The sequence below is a fragment of the Pinus tabuliformis genome, chromosome 5_1, assembly GCF_031772625.1.
Source record: "Pinus tabuliformis cultivar Carrire ecotype Pingquan chromosome 5_1, CPIR1, whole genome shotgun sequence".
Lineage (NCBI taxonomy): Eukaryota > Viridiplantae > Streptophyta > Pinopsida > Pinales > Pinaceae > Pinus > Pinus tabuliformis.
The window spans coordinates 243,074,531-243,096,258 of NC_142305.1; the positions used below are offsets into that span (position 1 = coordinate 243,074,531).

General features: G+C 40.1%; 1 pseudogene; it reads left to right on the plus strand.

Annotated features, from left to right (window-relative positions):
* The first annotated feature begins 3,791 nt into the window (after positions 1-3,791).
* Positions 3,792-11,753, plus strand: LOC149164319 (structural maintenance of chromosomes protein 5 pseudogene; annotated as a pseudogene).
* The last annotated feature ends 9,975 nt before the right edge of the window (positions 11,754-21,728 follow it).

Sequence of the window (21,728 nt, forward strand, 5' to 3'; positions counted from 1 at the left end):
TGGCGCGCGACCCGTTGGGTGAGGCGCGCGACCCGTCAGCGCCCTGCTTACCAAACCGACTGCAAATTTATCCAAGGACCCTCCAAAATCGCCAAATTGCCTAAGGTAGGCTCTCCAACTTAAGAATGGTTGCTTGTTATGGTCAATGGGAATCTTAATTGCATTTTTAAAGGATCTCCATGTGCAAGAGAAAAGCTCCATGTTGCTGCATTTTAAATTTGTAAAATATGCCTAGGGTTTTATGCTGTTTGAAAGGTATTCCCCTTGTAATCATTTTCCCCATTTCCCATGTCATTTTCCTTGTCTTTCTATATAAATTTCCCTTTTATTTGTAAAGAAAAATCCAAACCCTACCCCTCTTCCCTAAAAAATGAAAAATTAAGCCCTAACCCTACCTCTCATTACCCATGTAAACAATGTATATAATGATGCATATGCAATGATTTTTGCAATGTTTTTTCCCTTGAATCCCTGTTTTATATATTTATTCCCATTTTCCCTTTAAAAGTGTCCCTCCCCTAACATTTCCCCCGTGCTCCTTGTCCCCTTCAAACAACATATAAATCACCATTTTACAATGCAGAAACAACAGTACATTTTGGCCACTCTGCTCCTTAAACAATGTCAGAAACCGAAACCTATGAGCAGAGTGATGACCAGGCATTAGCTTCAGAGATTGAGATATAGAGGAGGCCTCATAAGGGAGGAAAGGGTGGTCATCATAGGAGAGAGGAGCCCACTTCTTTGGTAGATTTACAGGCTTGTCCTATGGAAGTTTCATGTTTCCAGTACATGTCTTGCTATGAGTTTTGCGAGAGGATCTCTCGGATTCAACACCACAGAGAGTTGGCTTGCCTATTTGTTTTACACTTGCATGATGGACATGTCAACCTTGCCGGGGTGGACTTTACATTGACACCCGAGGTGATTTCACAGGCCACAGGGATACCTAATGTCGGAGAGGTATGGAATAAGCGCAAGGTGTTGGACAGTGTTCATTTTGAGCCTTTCGTTAGACCAGCACTCATGAGACACTTGACAAGAGTGTTTCCCTTCAGATTTCTCAGGAGTGAGTATGCTCCCATGATGAGGCTCATCATGCTCTATTTTACCTGTGAGGGCAGATTTTCACAGGTATATTCGTACCATATTCGCCTATTGATGCACTTCACATGGGTACGGATGATGAACATCCCTGTTTTCTTCTATCAGAACATTAAGAGGATGGTGTCCATGATGCAGAGGAAGAGCTCGACACAGCAGTATAGGAGCCTTTACCATTATGGTTTGATTCAGCTTGTAGTATTACATCAGTTGGCTAAGCAGGGCATCTCATGGGAGGAGTTCATTTCTCGTGAGCTTTTCACAGTACCACCACCGCCACATCCTGAGGTTATTCACGAGGAGGGAGGACCATCACAGCAGCATGACATCCCCATCACTAGACATGTCAGCTCCTCACCTTTGGTTACTTATCAGAGAGGCCAGAGGGCCTTATTTGCAACAGCTCGGCGAGTACTTTCTCCACAGCATGTGGAAGGGGTCTCGCCTTCTTCATCAGCTCAGCGAGTGTTATCTCCACATCAGGTTGAAGGGGCCTCGCTTTCTTCAGTAGCACAGGTACCAGGGAGGGGCAAACAGCCCAAGATTGATGAGGGACCATCAAGTGTTCCGGATATAGAGCTTATTGATCTTGATGTCAGTTCTCCTAGCCGAGAGTCAAAGGAAATCATTCAGCACCTTAGAGCTGAAAATGATGTCTTGCAGAGGAGATTAGAGGGGGCACAATGGACAATATCATACCTGGAGCAGCGCAACAAACAGTTGGAGGATGAACAAGCTCTTGATGAGTTGTGGAGGATTCATAGTGACCGCAATTTGAACCGGAGAAGACCCGGTGATCTATTGCCCGCTGAGCGAGAGTCCATGCTTATCCATCTTAATGCTCACTTGGAGAGGCTGTTGGCTAAGGCCAACCAAGATAAAAAATTGTTAAGAAACATGAAGAACCATTATTGGGCGAGAATGCACGTGTGCAAGGCAAAGATGAAGATGTTCCAAAGGCGGTTGGCCAAGGCACAAAAAAGGAGAAAGAGGCCCGATCCCCTCCATATCTTGGCCGAGGCTTCACTGAAGGACCAAGGAACTAAATAGCCCAGCCACAGCACAAATCCCAAGAAATTTTGAGTATTTTGGGTAAATTTTGGTTTTTTCAGGCAATTACAGGTTTTCTCCATTAACGGGTCTCACCCCCCACGCGACCCTTCATCCTGGCAACTCCATTTTGCAAAAACACCATTTCCAGATTTTTCATGAGAAGTTACATATGCTCATCAATGGACTTGAGATTTTATGAAGTTTTGGACCTCCAGAAAGTCAAAAAAGGAGCAAAAAATGACTTTCTGCCACATTTTTGAGACACAGAAAGCAGTCTTGGGAGATTGCAATTTTGGAGGGGCAAATGATCACCAAATTCCGAAATTCCAGTTGGGGTGGAAAGTAGACTCACAAACCTTTCCAACAAGCCTACGCTTGCTCAATTTGACACCTACAAGTGCCCCAAAAGTGGTCCCAAAGGCGCGTGACCCGTCAGGCAAAGGCGCGTGACCCGTCAGGCAAATTTCTCCAAATTTCAGTGTACAGCTCAGAAAAACGTAGTTTGACCCTGTTTGACTTTTTGGGGTGGATTATTATCCTCTTTGATGTAATTAATGTACTTTTATGACACTTTTACTCTTATTTACCTCTTCTAGAAGATTCATTCATGAAAAAGGTGAAAATTAAATGAATGAATTGGTTTCCTAGCTTATAGAGGCAAGTTGTTTTGACTGCCTAGTTTGTAGTGCTTAGTTTAGAAGTGGCTGAAACAGCTCCTAGGATAGTGAGCTAGACCCATGGAGGCAGGGAAAGAGGTTAGATGATCTATATTATGTACTTTCTTGCTCATTTTCATGGTTTGACTCTTGAGGGAGAAGCTATCATTGTATTATTCACTGTATCTCTGCAATTTTTTGCTAAGGAAGACCAGGGTTTTGCAGTCATTTTTGGGATTCTTGTGGTTACATGTATTGATGGCGTGTTTCTCTATGTACTTGTAAGTGTGTTATGTGAATCATTTCCTTACTTTTCCTTCTGCATATTAAACAAATGAAGTGTTAAAGTAGAATTCATGACTGTCATGCTCTACTTTTAAGTTTGTTTAATTTCAATGTTTTCTGCTGTTTAAGGAGAATTCAAAGTTATTGTTTGCTCTCCTTAGCTCCTCACCTGTCTTTCTCATCCATTCACCTCAATCTAAGGCATCAATACTGTATCCTATCTCGCCCCAAAGAACCCCCTGCAGAAACTGTGTCCTATCCCCGCACCCAAAATTGTCATTCCTCAATTTGCCACCAAAAACTCTAAAAATCCCAAATCAACCCTTTTGATCAGTTTACTAGCCTAAAATCAGTGTTACCCTATTGGTTATCTCGCCCATTGAAGATCTTTCTCGAGATAGACCGGAGAGAGCCCTCTCTTGTCCCGTAGGGCTAGCTACGAGGCTAAGTGGTTTGATGTTGCCTTGAGATTTACCTTTCTCAGCCTGAGGTGAAATTTCAAGCGCTAACATATTGGCGACCATACTAGGGAGAACATTCGACTTGTTGATTGTCTTGTCCTAGTACATGCAATCAAAGTGCAGATCTGATGCTGATGGTGGACAGTAGTCAGACACTTATGCAGGCTGAACCATTCACCTGGCGACTCCAACTCGATCCAGACAGTTCAGTGCTCGCTGACCCATTCATGCAATGGTAGAGTATGTGGCAAACCCTGCCCTGTGTGAAGTTGTAGAAGGAATAAGAAAGGAGTTAGCAGATTCTGAATTTGATGAAGCTTTTTTCAGTACCTTGCTTCATTGGTTGAAATCTTCAAAGTTCTTCAAAGCTAAATTTTGTGAGTTAATTGTTGAAAGAATTGAAAAGGAGATTCAAGAATTAGATGAGAAAATCCAGTCATATGATTTCCATGACCCTAAAAAGTTTTTGGAAATCCTTCCTCCATCGAAACAAGAAATAACAGACTTACCTACAGATGTTTACATTGACAGTGTGCAGCTGGAAGTATGCATTGCAGAGTTGGCCAACAGAGTCCGGCTTCCGCGATCCAATGGAAACATATATGGACATGTTTTTCACTTTGATTGATAGATCAGACTGCCTTGTACGTGACCAGGCTCATTACGTGCATGAAGGGCTGCCAACAATAACATCTGTGTCCTGGCGGAAGCATTCTCAAGCGGCATCATTTTCAGGTTTACTTGAGTGGTTAATCTGGCATTTTAGTATTACCTGATCTATTGTTTGTACAGCAGATTAGGGTAGATTTTGTAAATAAATAAGCAGCCATAAGGGCAGCATCTTGTTTTAGTTTGCTTGAAGATTGTTAAGTCATTTTTTCAGTCATTTCAGTCTTGAGATCAAATCAGTTTGAGTTCAGTTTCAGTTGTGTCGATGATGACTCCATTGCCCAATGGGTGGAGGCACTGTCTACTCTCCCAAAGTTCTGCGGTTCTTGGCACCTCCAAGAAGCGGCAGCTGCCATCCCAAGTGGAGCTGATGTTAGACTCCGTCTTATGTCAGTGTGAGATTGATTCTTCTTCAAAACCCTGCTTTGAAGAAGAAATCATTAAATGTGTTTTTTTTAGAATATGTATCAAATCCTTCAACTCTTCAAATGGCCAAGGATGCTACAGAAATCTGTTGCCAGGCTCAATCCTGAAATTACAACGGGTGTTTCTTAAGATGCCTGATACAGTTGAATAACTTGAAGGTGCAATCCAAGATTGTACGGCACAGGCAAATACTGTTCTTTTTCTTAATCACAATGTGCTTGAAGAATATGAGCGCCGATGTGAGCAGATCCACAACCTGGAGTTAACATTGGAGGAAGGCAGAGCAGTGCTAAAGAGGAGTTTGGCAGAATTAAATGGTCTTAAGGAATCCTGGCTTCCCACATTGAGGAGTTTGGTTACCAGAATTAATGAAATTTTCAGCCACAACTTTGATCAGTCCAGATTATACACAAGATTTTATTTTGTTTTCATTTGCTTCTGAGCATACGTTGGCAGCCGTGTTGATGCAAAAGAGAGATGGAGTCGAGATGCCCATAGCTTTTTTCAGACGCATCATAAGGGATGGAGCGCTGAATTATAATATCATTGAGAAGCAAGCATTGGCGCTGATAAAAGCTTTGAAAGATTTCCGGGTGTACATATTGAATTCTCATATTTTGGCCTATGTTCCCAACGCAGCTGTTAAGGATGTTTCAGTACAAACGGAACCGGAAGGAAGAAGGGGTAAGTGGATTGCTGCACTATTAGAGTATGATGTAGAAATTAAGCCTACCAAGTTGATTAAAGGTCAAGGTCTTGCTAAGTTGATGGCTGAAACAAATCTTCATGTCCTTGACATCAATTTGATTGTTGCCTTATCCGATGAAGACGAAGAGAATTCAGCTCTACAGGTATCAGATATCTTTGTTTCTTCTCCTTGGTATGCTGATATTGTATATGTGCTTCAAAATTTGTCTTCACCCCCTGGGATGCCTAGAAACAAAGCTAGAACATTGAAGTTAAAGGCTGCCAAATTTTGCATTATCAAATCTGCACTTTATTGGAAAGACCCCGGTGGCATATTGCTGAATTGTTTAGTCGAAGAAGAAGCTAAGATAGCTGTAGAGGATTTTCGTAAAGGTGACTGTGGGGGTCACTTGTTTTGGAAGACCACGGCCAATAAGATCTTAAGAGCTGGTTTCTATTGGCCTTATTTATTTTTTGATGTATATAATGCAGTTAAGAGTTGTCATGAATGTCAATTTTTTCAAGGAAAGCAGAAATTACAGCCGTTACCTCTCAAGCCCATTGAAATCAGCGCACTATTTTAGCAATGGGGCTTGGATTTTATTGGTGAAATCCACCCAGCATCTTCCGGGCAGCATCGATGGATCTTGACCGCCACAGATTACTTCACGAAATGGATTGAAGCCATTCCCACCCGACAGGCCACAGACTCGGTAATTATTTCTTTTCTTGAGAATAACATATTGTCACGTTTCAGCTGTCCACATAAGTTGATTACAGATAATGCAGCAGCCTTTAAGTTGAAGAAAATGGTTGATTTTTGCTACAAATATAACATCAGACTGGGGCATTCGACCACCTACCATCTGCAAGGTAATGGGCTGGCCGAATCTTCGAACAAATCTCTAGTGAACATCATAAAGAAATTGTTGGAAATAAATAAGAAGAGCTGGCACAAAAAGTTAGTAAATGCATTATGGGCTGATCGGGTAAGTCAAAAGAAGTCAATTGGTATGTCACCCTTTGAACTGGTTTATGGGGTAGATGCAGTGTTTCCTACTTCACTTAGTGTTCCAGTAGCAAAGTTGTTTCAAGAAGATGGTGGCGAGGAGGATCCTATGCAACGCCGGATTAGTCAAATGATTCATTTACAACAGACACGAGAGGAGGTTCTTCAAAATTCCCTTAAGTTACAGGAGCGCATAAAGAAAATCTATGACAAAAAGGCCAAACCGGATGATTTTCAGATAGATGATGTTGTTTTGAGATGGGATGCCCGAAACGAAGACAAAGGGAAACATGGAAAATTCGACAACTTGTGGAAAGGTCCCTACAAAATTGCAGCATACCGTGGTCCAAATGCCTTCCTTCTCAAAGAAATGAATGGTGATGATTGTCTCGGTGGGTCGGTGAATGGCCGGCTGCTCAAAGGGTATCATGCTTGATCATTTTCTGCTCTAATTACTCTCATTGTAATTATCATTTTACTTTTATTCTGCAGCAAGTGTGAACGGATCTCCCATCTTTAGTCTGGGGCCCGCGGTGAAGGCTATAATTCTGAAGATGGTGATTAGTTGGTGTGAGTTTTTCAAGTTGTTTCAGTCAGTCTATTTTCTACATAAAGTGAGTCGGTTTGTGTCAAAGTTAGTTTAAATTTCAGTCAATTGTCAAAGTCAATAAAGTTGTCCAACTTTGGGTCACATGTGTAAATATTGACTCCATTGCCCAATGATGATAAAGCACTGGTCTGCTCTCCCAGAGGTCTAAGGTTCTTGGTACCTCCAAGGAGCTACCATCCCCATTGGAGCCAATGTTAGAGTCGATCTTGTAGCCCTCCATCAACGATCAAAGCTCTTTGCATTTGCATAAGTAGGTGTCTCATCAGTGTCAATTTTTGCATCCCATTAGGCATGCCATAACCCTGATGGAGGAACTGGTGTCTTTGTCCCCCTCTTGGCATTGCTGAATCAAGTCATTTTAGTCCTTAGTCACTTTCAAGCTTGTCTTGCCTTGGCTTGAGGTCAAATTCCTAGGTCTAGGGTTTTGGTCAAGTTTGTTTACAAGGTCATGTCTCTGAAGGTCAATAAGTGCCCAACAAACCAGAGGGAGGATTTCAAAGTGTTTCTTCAAAAATTTCTATCTTGTACAGATAATTTTCACCTTGGATTTAAAAACCCTGTTTTTAAACCCAAGGTCATTTTCAAATTTTTGTAAAAAGTGATGAAATTTCAAAAAACTTCCAAAGATAGCATGTAACCCTGGCTCCCTTGCCAAGATCCCTCAGATGATATCCCTGCAAAAAGTATCAAGCAAAATCATTAAATGAGTCAATTTTAGGACAAAGGAAACCAAAATGGTCAATTTTATAAAGTGTCAAAGAAAAACATTAGAAAGTGGGTTTGGGCATGAAATTATTTCAAATCAAAGCTATAAAAGCCCAATCTCCCTCCATTCACCCTCATTGTGCATCTAACTCACTTGCAAGAGAGATTGGGCGAGTGTTTGAGCGAATTTGAGAGTTGGACAGGCGTGCGACCCGTCAGACCAGGTGCGCGACCTGTTAGAGGTGCACGACCCGTCAAGCGCGTTCCGGCAGTGTAATTTTTCAACGGGCGCGACCCGTCAGTGGCGCGCGACCCGTTGGGTGAGGCGCGCGACCTGTCAATGCCCTTCTTACCAAACCGACTGCAAATTTATCCAAGGACCCTCTGAAATCGCCAAATTGCCTAAGGTAGGCTCTCCAACTTAAGAATGGTTGCTTGTTATGGTCAATGGGAATCTTAATTGCATTTTTAAAGGATCTCCATGTGCAAGAGAAAAGCTCCATGTTGCTGCATTTTAAATTTGTAAAATATGCCTAGGGTTTTATGCTGTTCGAAAGGTATTCCCCTTGTAATCATTTTCCCCATTTCCCATGTCATTTTCCTTGTCTTTCTATATAAATTTCCCTTTTATTTGTAAAGAAAAATCCAAACCCTACCCCTCTTCCCTAAAAAATGAAAAATTAAGCCCTAACCCTACCTCTCATTACCCATGTAAACAATGTATATAATGATGCATATGCAATGATTTTTGCAATGTTTTTTCCCTTGAATCCCTGTTTTATATATTTATTCCCATTTTCCCTTTAAAAGTGTCCCTCCCCTAACATTTCCCCCATGCTCCTTGTCCCCTTGAAACAGCATATAAATCAACATTTTACAAGGCAGAAACAGCAGTACATTTTGGCCACTCTGCTCCTTAAACAATTTCAGAAACCGAAACCTATGAGCAGAGTGATGCCCAGGCATCAGCTTCAGAGATTGAGATACAGAGGAGGCCTCATAAGGGAGGAAAGGGTGGTCATCATAAGAGAGAGGAGCCCACTTCTTTGGCAGATTTACAGGCTTGTCCTATGGCAGTTTCATGTTTCCAGTACATGTCTTGCTATGAGTTTTGCGAGAGGATCTCTCGGATTCAGCACCACTGAGAGTTTGCTCGCATATTTTTTTTACACTTGCATGATGGACATGTCAACCTTGCCGGGGTGGACTTTACATTGACACCCGAGGTGATTTCACAGGCCACAGGATACCTAATGTCGGAGATGTATGGAATAAGCGCAAGGTGCTGGACAGTGTTCATTTTGAGCCTTTCGTTAGACCAGCACTCATGAGACACTTGACAGGAGTGTTTCCCTTCAGATTTCTCAGGAGTGAGTATGCTCCCATGATGAGGCTCATCATGCTCTATTTTACCTGTGAGGGCAGATTTTGAGAGGTATATTCGTACCATATTCGCCTATTGATGCACTTCACACGGGTACGGATGATGAATATCCCTGTTTTCTTCTATCAGAACATTGAGAGGATGGTGTCCATGATGCAGAGGAAGAGCCCGGCATAGCAGTATAGGAGCCTTTACCATTATGGTTTGATTCAGCTTGTAGTATTACATCAGTTGGCTCAGCAGGGCATCTCATGGGAGGAGTTCATTTCTCGTGAGCTTTTCACAGTACCACCACCGCCACATCCTGAGGTTATTCACGAGGAGGGAGGACCATCACAGCAGCATGACATCCCCATCACTAGACATGTTAGCTCCTCACCTTTGGTTACTTATCAGAGAGGCCAGAGGGGATTATTTGCAACAGCTCGGCGAGTACTTTCTCCACAGCATGTGGAAGGGGTCTCGCCTTCTTCATTAGCTCAGCGAGTGTTATCTCCACATCAGGTGGAAGGGGCCTCGCTTTCTTTAGCAGCACAGGTACCAGGGAGGGGAAAACAGCCCAAGATTGATGAGGGACCATCAAGTGTTCCGGATATAGAGCTTATTGATCTTGATGTCAGTTCTCCTAGCCGAGAGTCAAAGGAGATCATTCAGCACCTTAGAGCTAAAAACGATGCCTTTCAGAGGAGATTAGAGGGGGCACAATGGACAATCTCATACCTGGAGCAGTGCAACAAACAGTTGGAGGATGAACAAGCTCTTGATGAGTTGTGGAGGATTCGTAGTGACCGCAATTTGAACCGGAGAAGACCCGGTGATCTATTGCCCGCTGAGCGAGAGTCCATGCTTATCCAGCTTAATGCTCACTTGGAGAGGCTGTTGGCTAAGGCCAACCAAGATAAAAAATTGTTAAGAAACATGAAGAACCATTATTGGGCGAGAATGCACATGTGCAAGGCAAAGATGAAGATGTTCCAAAGGTGGTTGGCCAAGGCACAAAAAAGGAGAAAGAGGTCCGATCCCCTCCATATCTTGGCTGAGGCTTCACTAAAGGACCAAGGCCATAAATAGCCTAGCCACAGCACAAAATGCTGAGTTTTTGCAAGAAATTTTGAGTATTTTGGGTAAATTTTGGTTTTTTCAGGCAATTACAGGTTTTCTCCATTAACGGGTCTCAACCCCTGCACGACCCTTCATCCTGGCAACTCCATTTTGCAAAAACTCAGCATTTCTAGATTTTTCATGAGAAGTTACATATTCTCATCAATGGACTTGAGATTTTATGAAGTTTTGGGCCTCCAGAAAGTCAAAAAAGGAGCAAAAACTGACTTTCTGCCACATTTTTGAGACACAGAAAGCAGTCTTGGGAGATTGCAATTTTGGAGGGGCAAATGACCACCAAATTCAGAAATTCCAGTTGGGTTGGAACGTAGACTCGTAGACTTTTCCAACAATCCTACGCTTGCTCAATTTGGACACCTGGAAGTTCCCCAGAAGTGGTCCCAAAGGAGCGCGACCCGTCAGGCAGAGGCGCGCAACCCGTCAGGCAAATTTCTCCAAATTTCAGTGTACAACTCAGAAAAACGCAGTTTGACCCTGTTTGACTTTTTGGGGTGGATTATTATCCTCTTTGATGTAATTAATGTACTTTTATGACACTTTTACTCTTATGTACCTCTTCTAGAAGATTCATTCATGAAAAAGGTGAAAATTAAATGAATGAATTGGTTTCCTAGCTTATAGAGACAAGTTGTTTTGACTGCCTAGTTTGTAGTGCTTATCTTAGAAGTGGTTGAAACAGCTCCTAGGATAGTGAACTCGACCCATGGAGGTAGGGAAAGAGGTTAGATGATCTATATTATGTACTTTCTTGCTCATTTTCATGGTTGGAGTCTTGAGGGAAAAGCTATCATTGTATTATTCACTGTATCTCTGCAATTTTTGGCTAAGGAAGACCAGGGTTTTGTAGTCCTTTTTGGGATTTTGGGGAAGAGAAAGTGGGGCAAACCGGGCAGACATTACTTTAGGAGGAGGAGTATGATGAGTATGAGGAGGAGGAGCTGTGATAGCAGGGATTATAATAAGAGGAGTTGTAGTTTGTGGAGTTGGGGGAGTCGGAGGGGTAGGAATCCTAGAGGAAGGCAGAGCAGTGCTGAATAGGAGTTTGGGAGAATTAAATGGTCTTAAGGAATCCTGGCTTCCCACATTGAGGAGTTTGGTTACCAGAATTAATGAAACTTTCAGCCACAACTTTCAAGAGATGGCTGTTGCTGGAGAAGTTACCCTAGATGAACATGGCATGGATTTTGACAAGTATGGTATTCTAATAAAAGTCAAGTTCAGGCAAACTGGACAGTTGCAGGTATTGAGTGCTCGTCATCAGTCTGGAGAGGAACGTTCAGTGTCAACAATATTGTATCTTGTCTCACTATAGGACCTTACACATTGCTCATTCCGTGTGGTAGATGAAATCAACCAAGGAATGGATCCTATAAATGAGGGGAACATGTTTCAGCAACTTGTAAGGGCTGCAAGTCAACCCAACACACCACAGTGTTTTTTGTTGACGCCAAAATTACTTCCAGATCTAGATTATACAGATGCTTGCAGTGTCTTGAATATTATGAATGGACCGTGGATTGAAAAGATATCAAAAGCTTGGAGTAAGGGTGCGAATTGGGGAACTTTGGCCAAGGAATCGTGATCTATGGGAGACTGAGTTACTCAAGAAGCGATCTGAGTATGCCATGTTTAAAGAAGAGCCTCTCGTGAATCCTAAGTTACGAGGACAGTGGAGGAAGCCAGCCTACAATGCACTCAGGAAACTTCTGAAAATGAAAGTGGATTCTTCAGAAGATTTGAAATTACCCATGGAGAACATCCACTATGCCTCGGGAGGAATAGTGTCTAGAACCAGTTCCTTCAAGATACAGAGACAGTCGAACAGATTAAACGTGAGGTAAAACGTACACATCCAGATATGCATTTTTCTCTGGAGATTGTACATTTGCAATTGAAAATCAGGAAGCATTGAAGCGTATCTTATTAATTTTCGCAAAGTTGAACCTGGGGATTAGATATGTGCAAGGAATGAATTAAGTCCTAGCACCATTATTTTATGTGTTCAAAACAGATCCAGATGAAACTAATGCAGTCAATGCAAAAGCAGATATGTTTTTCTGTTTTGTTCAGTTGCTAAGTGATTTTCGGGATCACTTCTGTCAACAGTTGGAAGTTGATCCTCTGCTCTCGAAATAGTGATAATGAAGAACAGTTACTGGAGGATTTACCTGAGGACTATCAAGGAATTTTGAAGGGCATTGCAAAAAGATGTTCTGCGCGCTTTTGTCTCATTCCTTTTGTTCCAAAGCTTCCAATGGATTTCAAAGCATCTGAGGTGTTTCATTCAAAGGATGTAAAGCATGATTCTTCAGGCATTCTGTCTGAGGAGGTGATAAACCGACATTGATTGTGTACACAAGTGATACGACAGGTAAACCAAAAGGTGTTGTGCACACACATCGTAGCATAGCTGCGCAGGTCCAACTCTTAACAGAAGCATGGGAGTATACTCCCACTGATAGGTTTTTGCATTGCCTGCCATTACATAACATGTGCATGGCCTTTACAATGCCTTGCTTGCGCCTCGCTATGCTGGTGCAGTGGTGGATTTCATCCTGAAACTCAGTATAAGAGAAGAGTTAAGGTCTGCCGCCACAAATGTACAATCATTGTCTTAGATTCACTTCAAGCGAGATGCCAAAATGTAATATGCCCCAAGCCTATCTTACAAGGAATGTTAGATTGTATTTTGGTCCAACGTCCAGGTGCTACCACAGAAAATTTATTAGTCATTGATAAAATGGCACAGATGGGTCCTCGCCTATCACCGAAGGAGATGCTCAAAATGAACCTCAAATTTTAAAGCTAGTGAAACAGGAGGATCATATATCAAAGAATCATAATGTTTTGAGAATAGGGATGAAGCGAAATCGTGATGGAGATTGGGAATTTAATGGAGCTAACATTGGTTTACAAGTTGCTTCATGGTTTTGTGGTTCAAATAATCATGTTCAAGGTGGATTAGCAACACTAAGTACATCTGAAGCTTTACCAGAGGGAAATGGCTTTTCATTCATCCATAGTAGTTTTTCCATGCATCCCATGCCTTTAGGTGAAGTGAGCCCAGCGCCATATAACGCAAATGCTCACTTTGATTTATTTGGGGCGAGTGATGCCGAGTTGAATCCACCACATTGGCCAGTACATTCACAGAATGCAACCTTTCAGTTGTTTGGGACACAGGGAGATGCATCAGATACCTCTGCAAATGCAGATCTCGGACACTGAAATATGGACCAAACATATGACAAACTCCAACTTGAGGTCAAATGTGATGTCGGACTTCTCTATTACCTTCAACAACAAAATTGTTTTGTCAGACCACCAACTGTTGATGATAAGGCCGAGTACGAAGAAGAAAAGGCAGTTTTAACATTGTTTTTAATTTATAAAGGGCCGAATCTGGAGCTTACCTTGTTAGTCCTTCTTGGAAATGGCTCATTCAGCATATCACTCATAATGATTGAAAGTTGGTCAGTGTGAGATGTCATAGTTTTGGTTGAATTAAGGCCTAGAAAATGTTGTGTTTAGAATGAGAGGTGGGATTTCGTTTCGTTATTCACAATCTTAAAAGTATACATGTTGCGTGGCTGCCCTGTTTAGTGCCCGATTTTCGTGATGCATTCTCTTATCTATGAGAAATTCCAAGTCAAGATACGCCTAAAATAGAACGAATATATCCATCATAGCAGGAAAAACAAGAACCCATATTCTATTTCAAGACTTCAGTTAGTGATTTAAAGATAGCTGCGCTCCAGCAGTTATTCCTTAATTGAACATAAGAAGATTTCAAGGAAACATTTTGTTTTTAGAACAGAAAAAATGGTTCTTCTATTTTTTTATTTTTATTTTTAGAAACAGTTCCTCATTTTTGGAGAGATTTGTTTTCAAAACAGCAGAGTTTATTTATGTATTAAAAAAAAGTGAGAGGAGTGGGAGAGAGAATTCTGAGAGCTGGTGGAGAACAGAACTTTCATTGTACAGATTTTGATAGAGATTTTAAATCAAAAAATGCAGCTCTGACCCCTGAGTTTCCTGTGGTATGACAATTTAGCATAAGTTTTCCTTCTGTTTCATATGTAACCTTTTATGTTTTCATTTCACTTCATGATCATTTCTAATTGAACAAATGAAGTGTTAAGGTAGAATTCATCATTTGTATGCTCTGCCTTTAAGTTTGTTCAATATTTAATGTTTTCTTCTGTTTGATAAGGATTCATCTTCTATGCTCTTGTGAGCTCCTCACCAGTCTTGCCATCCCATTTAATCTCAATTTAATGTTAAATTTCTTGCCTACCTTGCCTCAGGGGATAATCTGTGTTCTTGATTACATTTCTCTGTTAGAAAATTATATATTACGGAGCAATGGAACACATAAAATATTGCAGAAATATAAACACAGAAAACACACAAAACAAGAGAGACACAGATATACGTGGTTCACCCAGTTTGGGCTACGTCCACCCCGAACAGCCAGTCCTTCCTTTCTATTATCCAGCAAAATGAAGAGATACAACCTACAGCAAAACCACTGTAATATCCTCTGTTTTCTCTCACAGTCTCACCTCTATTTTTCTCGCTCACCGAACACACATCTATATCACAGCCTCAAATACAATGCCCTCATATAAAGAGAGGGGTTGCCTTCTAGGGCAAAAAACCCTAAACTAAACATAAGTTCTACCGTCAGATCATCCGCCTAATGAACGGCCCAGATTGACTAGAAATTACTATACTTTTACAAGGCAATTTTACAGCTGTTTTTAGCTTCGGGGGCGCTGCCCCCAAACCCCCCGCCAGGGGGGGCTCCCAAAAGTCGCTGCCGCCCCCCCCTGGACCCCCCACGGCAGCGATTATTTTACGGGCGGCGTTGCCGCCCCATTTTGAACTGGGGTCCAAAATGCCGGTACTATAGAAGATAATCAGGCTCCACACCCAACAAACGATTATCCATCCGTCCACTCTCTACCAACTAGGATTCTCCGCTCCAATGCATTGGAAGCACACGCCTTACATGGAGCATCACCTGCCTCGAGAGCTTGCTCTATCCCAGGTCAACTCCTCTTCACCGTGTTGGGACCAGGACACGTCCATGAAGAATCCGGAGCACACCACCTGTCTAACCGAGCTCATCCATGGATCCCATCGTGATATTACCGGGGCTCACCACCTTCGTTCGACATTCCGAGGATTCATCCACTTGGCTAACTTCGGGGCATGGCTCTGATACCACTTGTAAGGACTCTGGACACCACATATCTCCACAATGGTATGATATTGTCCACTTTGGGCCTAAGCCCTCATGGGTTTGTTTTTGGGCTTTACCCCAAAAGGCCTCATACCAATGGAGATATTTGTCCATCCTTATCTACCCATGATCCTCCCCACTTCTAGTCAATGTGGGACTTTGTTCGTACACCCAACATTCTCTGCTCAAGCTGTTACTTTGCCCATGCAGCCCAGAAAAACCCAGTCATTTTATTAAAAACCCTTTTTATCAATTTACTAGCCTAAAATCAGTTTCTTTTAAAGTCATCTGAACCCCTTTAGGAAACTTTTGCTGAGATAGACCGAAGAGAGCCCTCTCAAGCCCCGTAGGGCTAGCTACGAGGCTAAGTGGTTTGATGTTGCCTTGAGGTTTACCTTTCTCAGCCTGAGGTGAAATTTCAAGCGCTAACACCATCAACCTACATAAACTAACATGCAAGCATCAACTTACATAAATTAGCTATCAGGCATAAAAAATAATAAATATCACCCATATGTGAGAGATCTAAGCCATTATGCACTGACCATAGTAACTTAATGAAACTTGGAGGAGTTGAGCCAATAGAGTAATTAGCAAATAATATGAGAACCATTAGTGCCTACAAAGGTGGTCCAGCATTTCCAGCCATAAATGGTTCAACATCCTTGTCGGTTGACGAATTTAGTCAGAAGCCTTCTAGTTCATTGCCTGATAAAGATATTAACAACACATACATTAGTGGGAAGTGAAACACCTCAATTCGTTGCAAATTTAGAGGACATGGTCAAACCTGGTTCCTTGGCTGAAAACATTGAATTCTCTCGACTTGCATCTGATAGTCATCATATTGTGAAATCCCCAACTGGGAAAATTATGGAAGAGGAAAGTGAAATGTTTGCATGTTTTCATAGTGCTTCAAATGATAAAATCTCAGATAAATCACATGCAAGTACATAAGGTGATAACCATGGAGAAAAGAATGACACTGTAGAGGAGAGAGTGATGTATGGAGCGCTAGTTGGAACAAACAATGGGATATTAAGTATTGAAAGCAGGAAGTTGGACCTAAAATGCAGAGATGCATCTGCCACAACGGATTCTATGTAGTGTGGCCAAATGGCTAGAAAGATTGCAAAGCATAATGAAATATCTATTAATAGATCAAGGTCAAGTGGATCGAATGAGAAGATTTTCCTACCATCTAACAAAGGATGATATGATGCTAATGAAGCAACCACTTCCAAATATAATTTTAGAGTTTAGAAAAAATTCAGATATTACAAGTTGAAATTCATACTCAAAGTGATGTTATCTCAACTCAAGTTATAAGTCTTGTGAAGGGACTAGAATTTCCAACCACTGGAAAGACACTACAACATTCTTCCATCAGAAATACTGTAAGTAAAAGTGATCATATAAATAATGTGACAATAAAGAATATCATGCCAACATGGATGGATGAAATTAAGACATCTTGTTTGTTTGTTTGACAACGAATTAGTAACTTTAGGTAAATTGTAAATAGACAGTTGTATACCTAATAATTAGTTATGTAAGGATAGTTGGTGATATAAAACTATCAAATGCCCATGAAATGTAGTGAGGAGATTCATTGTTAATTCCAATTCAGTTTCATATTCAGTTTCGTGTCTTGGCTATTGAGTTTCTTGTTTTCTTCATTATTTCACTTATTCATCCTACATTGTTTATTCTAGGAGCTATGAAAAGAACTGAGAATAGCATCTGACGATGACACCACAAATGACCTTGGTAAGATTGATGCTTCTGATAAAACACTTCTTGCATCATTCAAGGCTGCAATGATTATAACACATGGAAATTACATAGGTGATAGAACTAATAGATCTCATCTCAGAGTGATCCACCAACCACTAAAGAGACGGAAGATATAATAAAACCTAACAAAGAAATTATATGGTACTGGAAATCGAAAACGTCGTGCTTGGGAGATTGAATTCTAGAAAGATAGGTGCGATAAAACAAAACAACTCAAGAAGGTTGAGAAACATGATTCCATCATTAATCGTTCAAAAAAGAGCCTTGATGCAGGTTCTAAATCTCTAGAAATTGATCATATGGGTGAAACAGAGGTATTTGATCCAACATTTTCAAGGTTATATATGGAAGGTACCTCTTTATTCCCAAGAAAAGATGATATCAAGCCATTTTCTTCTTATTTAAATTCAGGAAATGTACAAGTAGGCATATCTGATGCAGAGTCCACAGCAATCAAGTTAGAAAGAACATGCAACAGTGCCAATAGCATGTGCTAGATTCCAAGCTCTGAGGTAGGTACTATAGCTGGAAGTGTTCATCCAACTAAGAAGCATACATATATGAAGAAGTTGAATTCATCTCTAAACAATGCAACACTAGAAACAACAATAGTACAATACAAAAATGACAACCTCTAGTGATGTGAAACTTGATAAAAGGAAATGGGCCCTAGAGGTACTCGCAAGAAAGACAGGTAGCGATGAAAGGAAAAATGAAGCAAGCCTAGGGAAAATGGGTAGTTTTCCATTACTGATTCAACTACCTTTAGATATGAGACCAATATTGCCTCACAATCATCAAAGTCATGTTGCAACTGCAGTTCGGCAGATGTAGTTGAATCGAATGGTCGAGCATTACTTGAAGAAAGAAAAGTTGGAAACCATTCAAATAACTGCAGATTTAGAGTTTGTTGTTGCAAATGCAGTTAATAAGGGAAATGAAATTTATGAAAGGTCAAATTGTAAAAGTGTCTACGTTAACCTTCGTGCACAGGATTTGTCTCCAGTAGTGTCTAACCATAGTGTTGTAGTAAAAGATGATGGCTTCCATTGATTGGGAACTGATTTGAAGGATGATAATAGTATTACTGAAGCTCTCAAGGCTGCAGGCCTTATTTCTAACTCCCCCCTAGAAGCCCTTATCACATAACTGAAAATAATGCGGTTGAAACTCATAGTGTCGTGGAAAACAAAGACGATGTTACTTGTCGCGTTGACAATGTTCTTGATCTATATTGTCATCCATCTTTGGATATATATATAAACATTTTGAATATGATTTGGAAGACTTGGAAATTCTTGGGCCTTCAAATATATAAAAAATGTCAAATAGTTCATTTATCCCTGACATTGTTGATTCAAATTTGAAAGTCATTCTCTCAACAGTACAATAGAGTAAACATTATTTAGAGAAATTTCTTAATGGAGAAAAAGACAAGGATTTGTGCCTCGAGCAAGTAGATAATGGAGTAGTAAAACCATTGCTAGTTAGAAAGAATTCATACCTAAGGCAAAAGACAATACCTTTCCATCTGTGGATGATATAACAGATATGGAAGTTAGAAGTGGAATAGAAGGTTCAATAACTCCAGATATACAAATAGAGAAAATCAATAATCTTGGATCTTCCTCACATGCCATTGAATACATTGAAACCCACATGCCAAAAGTGGATACAGGTAAATTTAGTCAATGTGACCTTGGATTAAGTCTTGGTGATCCTTGTGCCAACTTAATTAGTATCCAATATCAAGGGGACAATTCTTCTCTTTTAGTGAATGACCAAGATAGAAATGGTGGCCTTGAATCAACTTCAGTAAATTTGTTTTCCAAAGGTAGTAGGGATCAAACCAGGCAGGTGAATCCACAGTGTCATGGAGATTCTGCAATTTCATAAAAATATAAACTCTGATACCATTTGTTGAAACTAGAGAAGCAAGATAGAAGATACAATCATCTTAGTTAACTGAACAGAGATAAAGAAAATAAGCGGGGAACAAAAATCACATTTGTATTACACACAGGCCTTGCCTTGGCTTGTATTTCTTAGGAAAAGGAGAGATTACAAATTTATAGATGAGGGAAGCTCTAGAGTTCTCCAATTTTGTCATGTGGAATACATGACTGCATAGTGGAGTCACTGGGAGGACGTAGTAGGTTTGCATCGGTGGAATGGGTGGCAGGCGACTAAGGAAGGCACCAAATTCTTCATTTCGGTGTGGCAGAAGATAGTTGAGGATGACATTGGAGTCTTAATTTTGGCATGGGCAATGAATGACTGAGGTCGGTGTCGAAATTATTTTAATTCGGCTTCACGTTTAACACCCAGTCTTGGACAACTTGAAAACCATGCTAACTAGTAGAAAGTCAGTTTGTTATTTTAGAAATTGACCTGCACCATGTCATCCTCTACAATTATGGACCATGGATCCCATATGCTACAATTAAGTTGAACAATGCAGACTAGATAACAATTTGCAATGCTTGTGTGTAGAATATTAGCCTCAAATTTCCCATGTATAGTACACATGGCATAAATTCATGGTGGTGATCTGAAATAAATAAGGAAAATTTAATAGAAAATATATCACAAAATTACCATGCCTATCATGATAATTCTACACACTTTGGCATTAGAGGATTCTTTACAAGATGAGTAGTGAGTTTTGGCATGGTGATTTATTACAATATGTTGGGAAGACAATTTTGTGTTGCATTTTACACAGGAAAAATGATAGATAACCAAGAACATGTATAGCCAGAAAGCATTTGATCAATTGACTAATAAAAATTGTCACATATAGGCTAAATGTACATGGAGATGAATCAGATATTTTGAAGGTCAATGAGTTGTAGGGTGTGAAAATAGAGAAGCAGAGTGCTTCTTCAAAATGATTGTATCATCCCTGACATCATCCATCTACAAATTGCTTCCACTGAAAGTACCTATTATATACTGATCAGATGACTTCATTTCATCTCACTGCAATCAAACATGGGATGACGATTGAAAGAATAACTAATCCCTTGTCCATTTTCATATTTAATGAGAGTGAACCCCAACATAACTGATGTCAATCTACAACATTCATCTGAGATTGATGAAAATGATGTTTTCTTTACATCTGATGATTTCTCAATGCCAGAACAATATGAAGGTCTTACAAAAAATCTTTCATCATCTCGCTATTTGTGATGATGCGTTTGACTCCAAATTTCAGCAACTTCACAACTGAAGAATAAAAAAACTCTAAGGTTGAAGTAGAATAACACAATTACACGTAAAATAGTTGCTAAATATAAATCAGTAGTATTTTGAGTAAGAGTGAATTTTTTTTTTTACACGTGGATGATTTTTCATTTTATACCCATACTTGTCAACTTCGAGAGCAGTAGAATAAGTTGTCTGAGAAAAAAGTTGAATTGGATTCGTCAAGTTGTTACATGTACAAGGATTGAAAACATTCAAATCTAGTTTGATTCTCAACATTAATAACAGTATATATTTCAAGATATAAGATTTGAGATCTGGTGAACCCACTCCCTAGAAAAAATATTTCTAACAACTATGGGGTTGCGATCTTTATTATTACATGTGAACAATTTCAAACCAATTAGGATCACCCAGAAAATATAGAACCCAAAACTTCTCTAACGGGATTAAATGAAAATTTCATAAATGATATTAAATGTCTACTAAAAATGAAAGTGTTACTGTACCAATAGAAAAATATTTGTAATGCCCACAACTCCATTTATCTACAATAATGCTGGTGCGATATGGTTATTCATTTTTAATGATCACTGGCAAAGTCTTAGAAGGCCTCCTTAATTGAAAAATACTAGTCGAGTTCAATCTATTGAAAAATACTAGTCGAGTTCAATCTATTTTTCAATCATGAAAAATATGACGATGATGATAAGTCATCTAAAACCTACAAATAGAAAGTGAACAATCTCCATATGACCATTGCAAAATCTACAAACTATGCTTGAAAGACATGAATTATTGTAATGAACATTTTTTTGCAAAATCTACAAACTATGCTTGAAAGACATGAATTATTGTAATGAACATTTTTTTGCAAAATCTACAAACTATGCTTGAAAGACATGAATTATTGTAATGAACATTTTTTCATATATTCATTAAAGATTCCATACCTCTAGTTGGTCTTTAGTGAAGGAATCCTTTGGATGGCCCAAGTGCCTGCATGTGTTCTTCAGAACTCAGCAATTTCTTTCATTACAGGTGATGGTTCTCCAATGAAGTGTGCCAATAAGGTTATAGTATCAGGGAGCGTATTTTAGTGCAGAAAGGTCTATGTTAACACTTTAGACATTGATTTGTAACTAAGCATGTTATTCACAAATTTCAAGGATTCACCTTAGAAGGTCATATGGCACTAATAATATTGAAGATGCCAAAGCTAACACCACACCATGCTTAGCAGCTAAAGATAGGCCATTTTTTGGAAACCTGAATAACACTAATTGAATTGACACATATTAG